Source organism: Seriola aureovittata, chromosome 23, assembly GCF_021018895.1.
Source record: "Seriola aureovittata isolate HTS-2021-v1 ecotype China chromosome 23, ASM2101889v1, whole genome shotgun sequence".
In the NCBI taxonomy this organism is placed as follows: Eukaryota; Metazoa; Chordata; class Actinopteri; order Carangiformes; family Carangidae; genus Seriola; species Seriola aureovittata.
The window spans coordinates 6,260,887-6,267,034 of record NC_079386.1 but is presented as its reverse complement, the minus strand read 5'-3'; the positions used below and the strand labels follow the sequence as shown (position 1 = coordinate 6,267,034).

The following is a 6,148-nucleotide window of genomic DNA, read 5'->3' as shown; positions in this document are numbered from 1 at the left end:
TCGAGCATTCGTCTTTGTGTATTTCCAGAGTACGCTGACAACATGATCACACGCCACTTGACAACATTACAAGAAACTCAATGAAACACACTCAGGTTTGAAACCAAGAAAATAAACTGTTTTTTGTGATCAGTGAAAGAGCAGGTAATATAGTGCGGCTCTTGTGTGCACTCAGGTGCTGTAGACAGGAGGTCTGTGTCAAATACACTTCCATAAATCATCACCAGCAGATTTGATGCCTTTTGCTAGAAAAACAAAGTAAAATCCAGCCAATTCAAATCCATTTTATTTCAACTTACAGCTTTAGGGAGAAATTGAATCTTTAATACATTTATAGATGGAGAACAGCCAATACAGGATAGACGTATACACAAGGAACCAACATTATTTCCCTTCAAAAATCATTAACAAATACCTGCTCTTTTGTTAGTTTGAAAACTGGCTTTTGGACCACAAAGCTCTCTCCCTCTCTCTCTCTCTCTCTCCCTCTCTCTCTCTCTCTCTCTCTCTCTCTCTCTCTCTCTCTCTCTCTCTCTCTCTCTCTCTCTCTCTCTCTCATGCACACATACAGTAGGAAGAGGGCTGTTGGCTAGAATGAGACATGGGCTCCCAATCCCTCTCGTCATGAGGGATGAACCCTTCCTCTAATCTCATACAGTATTTAAAGAATATATGATTTATTTGCTCTCCCCACTTTGCTATGTGTATTTTTAGTTCTCAAACTTTGGGTCCTCTCCTCTCCTCTCCTCTCCTCTCCTCTCCTCTCCTCTCCCCTCCTCTCCCCTCCTCTCCCCTCCTCTCCTGCTCATCAGCCGGCAGATGTTTGGGAGGGAAAGACGCCACTCTCTTCCTCCTCCCTCCTGTCCACCTGTCATTCCTTCTCTCCCTTTTTAATTCCCTATGAATTTCTTCTTTCCATCCCCAGTTGCGGAATCGTAAAATGAAGGAGCTGTTGTCATGAGAGCAGACGCCCGAGCTGGATTCATCCCTCCCTCTGTCCCTCCGCAAACCCGTTCTCCCTCCTGATGAAATCATTACTCCATATTCATGTGCTGATTATTGAACCATGTCCTTTATTAATAGTCATGATGTAAGTGTGTTCTCAGCAACATTACATTTGTCGTCCATCCAAGCATTTTCCCTTTCCATAGGCCTTATAACCAGCCACGAATCAATTTACCCCCTTCTCTTTATTTCTGCTCCGTCTTCCACCCCCACTCCATGCTCTCTGCTTCTCCGTCTTTCTTCAGTCTCAACCCCCTTCTCCTCACCTCCTTCATTTCTCGTGTTTGCTGAAGGACAGGGCTTGTGGGGAAAAAAGAGAAGATGGGGAATGATGAAGATACAAACAGGTGATGCAACCAAAGAATATCATGAAATTATATTACATAAAACCAGTGCTTCATATTACTGTAAAGACATTTATCAAACCACAGTGCATCTGTTGTATAAAAAGAAACCACTGGGGTGAGCTAACCCTGATGAAGGTTACTGCAGACACAAATTCATGTGGATTTGTTGCTGCAATTTCCTTTGCAAGGAGTTTGATGTTTCCCATTCATTCTTTATGTAGGAAGTGCAAGGATTTTTGGTGAATATTTTGTAGTAAAACAACCTTGAACTTTATGTATCTTTTAGTATTTGTGAGCCAAAGGAGGACATGAGGAAGCTGGGAAGGACTAGTGCTTGGTAACATTGTAGATAAGAGGTGGAAATGCTGGGGATTGAACCCAGGACCTCATACATGCAAAGCATGCGCTCTACCACTGAGCTACATCCCCACTGGGGTGAGAGCAATACACTATAAAAGAAGCTTTTTTTCAAAGGAGACACTGGCGCGACATCATGATCTTTCTAAGAAGCCGTTCTGTCAGGTTTAGTGAATGTGGGTGAAATACTGTATGTTGCAGATATAATTCAGTGTGTAATGTAAAAAGACTTCATGTTAATGAGCTTCTATGTTACAGAGACAGGGCCAGAAATAGTCTCACGACATAAAAGAACCTAATTAGACGTGCATTGTGCATGCGTACGTCCCGTGTGAGTGACTTATGATATTCCAGTTTATGTCAAACAAAACATACACTATATTTTTGTTGTACTGGACACCATTGTAACATGTAGTCTTCAACATGTCAGGCTGATGATTATTACAGCTGCAGACAGTCACACATAAGCGGAGTGAATGATTTCATCAGCGATCCATAGTGTAGAATAATCTGTGTAATCAACCACTGAATCATCTGAATGAAATTATCTGTTTCCTCCATATAACCATGATCTCATATCCTTTCAACACTGGCTGCTGTGTAATTATTCCAATGTGATCTTACACAGTCTGAGTGCGATGTAATTTTTTCCTGCAAATGAGTGTGGAAGGCTTAACATGCTGTCGTCTGTCTTGTCAGTGTACAGCTGTGTTAAAATGATGGCAGTGCATTCGAATGTATGAAAGGTTTGAGCTTCGCTAAACTGATTGATTTTTGTAGGCAGATACATTTAATACGAAAAAGTAATTTAGGAATTTGTGTTGTCATATTTATAGTAATAAAGGCCAAACTAGGCAGTGCACATACTGTGCCCAATGCCAACATGACAAAGCTTAATGCTAAAGTTTACCCTTTTGGTTTATCATGTTAGCACAAGCATTAGCATTAGCCCTACACACAAACTACAGCTGAGGCCGATGGGAACGTCATTAGTTTCAGCCATGCCACTAGCATGACTGCAGTATCAGGGGTGTATTTAGGATGAACAGAGCTACAGTACAGTACAGTGGTTCTGGATAAAAATGTTTTCAGCTCTGGGGAGAATATAAACACAAGTCGGAGGGAGGAAATTGGTCTTAGTATCAGTACTGAAGCTGGACTCAGTACAGTTTTACAGCAGTACAGCCAAAGCATTCCTCTCCCTCAAACAATAAATGCTTTGACACTAAAAGGCCTTGAACATATTCAGCAAAGCAGCTCTTGTCTCTGAAATGGGAATAGTCCAAATCTGCTCAGGCCCACATTGCAGCAGAGTGATAAAGCCAACAGAGGCAGCCCCAGCCAGAGTCAAAAGCTGTGGTAGCATTTACAGTAAAGGGTTTAAATCTCTGTGCTATCAGCCACCCACAGCAGTTTATCTCCCAGCGCTGGGCACAAGCATGTTTCTGTGGCAAACAATCATCAGCAAAATCTTCCATTGTGATTCAACTTGAATGAACTCATCCCTGAAATTTAAGTTTATTCTTACTGTAAAGCATCTGGACTGTCTAACTACGGCTGGTAATGTTGTCCAGTGAATCCACTTCCTCACTCCTTTTCAATTAAGACTCTTTTTCTTGCTCAGTGAGAATCAATTGTCAAGAACAGCTTAGCACACAATAGACCTGCCTTATCCTTTCAGGGGGAAGATTTTATCATCAAGGAACAATGACCCCAATCGTCTCGCATGCTACAAATCTATCAGTAAACATCTTGTCATGTTATCATCCACTGACCCACACCTCATACACACACACACACACAGTGATTATGTGTTTAAATCTGCAAGAATGGATTGCGAGGAGGTTAATTATTGTTTTTCAAAAAGCTTTAGTTACAATGAAAAGCATGTGGGACCTTGTGGATACATAAACACACTGAAACACGCTGTTCATCAACTCAAGCTGAGAGGAAATAGAGAGGAAAGGAGATGAAACATGATCTATTTATGCTTTGTAAATACTGTACTGAGAAATAGTTATAATATTTTTTTAAAAAGCCTACAATTAGCTTAAATAATGTTAAACACAAGAAATGTAGCACTATGCTGGGCCCGAGCGAAGCTCTTTGTGATGTATTGTCCCACAGTGGCTTAGCTTTCTCCCAGTAAAACAGTTTTACTTGCTACGACAGCTGCTAAGACATGTGTCCTACTACATTGAAAGTCTGACATGTCCTCTACACAACAGCAATGGTGGAATGAATTCTTGTGTACCTCAGAGAAAATAGTATCACTGTGAAGGGTAAAGCATTCTGGAAATATTCTGGATGAATGTAATAAAAAGCGATACATGGGTGATGCATCAGAACTATAAAGAGAAAAATATTGTATCTATATAAACTATTAAAAAGAAACTAAATATTTGCTAATTATTAATAAATCCATCAGTTACAAATGATAAACTCTGCGTAAAGTTTGCTTTGAAAGTGACACCAACGAGGGTTAAAAGTCTCTCCACCGAAGTGCTATATTGAAAGTAGTTAGGCAACAAAAGAATACATAGACTATTACCTTGTAGTCTTTTTATTCATTCAATGTCAATAAAATAGCAGCAAAGTCATGCTGACTGAAGGATTTTGCTGGTTGCTGGACCGTACTTGTAGATTGGCTGATTCAGCAGGTACGCTGCTGTGAACCTCAACTTAAACACAACGTAAGCTGCTGTTAAAATTTGCTTCCTCTTCTTCTGCACCCCCACATTCAAAATCCTGTTTTTCAGATTTATACGCTGTGGATCATAGAGTTTTTTTTTTTCTTTCTTCAAACTAGTCATGTATTAATGTCACTGCGAGCCAAGGAGCTTCACTTTGTACTGAGCACTTGTTTCTTCAATTAGATCTCAGCGGGGTGGAGGCGTACAATGTCGTACTCGCCCCGGGCTCTCTCCTACTCTCCCAGCATCTCCACACAGTAAGAGTGGGTTAACAGGATTAAGGGGACATTTACATTGGGTTGGGTGGAACGGCGAATACGTTGGCAGTGACTCCATCATGGTATGTAGTCGGATAAGGCTCAACGTGTAACGTATTTAGGTCAGATTTGAAAATTGCATACATTAACATACACACAAATACACCCAGGGGATGTGACGCTTTAAGACTCGTGAGAAGAGACACTTTATATAGATAGATAGATAGATAGATAATTAGACAGATAGATAGATAGATAGATAGATAGATAGATAGATAGATAGATAGATAGATAGATAGACAGATAGATAGATAGATAGATAGATAGATAGATAGATAGATAGATAGATAGATAGATAGATAGATAGATAGATAGATAGATAGATAGATAGATAATTAGACAGATAGATTTCAGTCACAAGAGAGAAAAAGTGTTTAAGACGGGTTAAAAGAGGGCTAAGGAGGTGGTGTTGGGGGTGTGCAACTTGATGTTGTTTGTTGATCTAAGAAACAGAGTCTAAACCATAAGGGAGCTGATTTTGGCATAATCTACTTAATCTGATTGAGGGCAGAGTTGTCTTCATGGGCTCAATAATTGATAGCACCATCTGCTGTGGAATCAGTCTACCAGAATGTCACACATAAGGAATTAGGTTAGAGCAACACTGGGTAATAACATTTTACCTTTCTTTACCATAAGGAGGCTGATACTGGATAAGTAACACTCTTCTTTCATCAGAGTCACAACAGCGTGAGTGTGCATCTTAAAACCTTTAGCTTTGTGAGTGTATCTGCTGTTACTCTGCGCTCCAGAACCTGAATGACTCATCTGGAAATATTCTCTCAATCAATTGTAATGTAATATTGTAATATTTTCTCTTTTCTCTTTGCTCCTGTGCTCACTGGCTAACTTATTCTTACACACTCTTCGTTGTAACACATGCAAAACAAAACAAAATATGTGGACATATATAAATTCTATAAATCAAATTGTAATTGATACCTAATAAAATTACTTGAGCCACTCACACAGTTTTTCAATGCGACTTGGGAAACACTGCGTTGGATGATTCGATTTAGCAGCGTTCGGTTTAAGTGGTCAGCCCTTGGCCAATAGCAGCATGTGTGTCTTACAAAGCACTTTGTGATCCTAAGAAGGATAAGGCTAATGATTATATTTCAGCTTACAATAAAGAATGGCTACACCACGGACGTGCAGGCTTATTATAGCTGAAATGATCCCTTTGATTAGACAAGACTTTTTTAATAAGATATGGTGTGTGTGTGTGTGTGTGTGTGTGTGTGCGCGTGTGTGTGAGTCTGTGTGAGTCTGTGTGCGTTCATGTGTGTGTTTGCTTATATCTAGATTGTATGTTTGTATGTGGCATGTAAATTATTGATCGTTTCACCCTGTTTGAACATTTTCAATTCACAGCACCGGCATAGATGGCACACACAGTTTCCTCCCATGGCTGTATGGGAGAGGTGCC

General features: G+C 40.1%; 1 non-coding gene across 1 annotated transcript; it reads right to left on the bottom strand.

The window, feature by feature from the left end:
• Positions 1-1,709: 1,709 nt before the first annotated feature.
• On the bottom strand, positions 1,710-1,781 carry trnaa-ugc (transfer RNA alanine (anticodon UGC)). The gene has a single exon. It is a non-coding gene; the product is annotated as a tRNA-Ala (tRNA).
• Between the last annotated feature and the right edge of the window lie 4,367 nt (positions 1,782-6,148).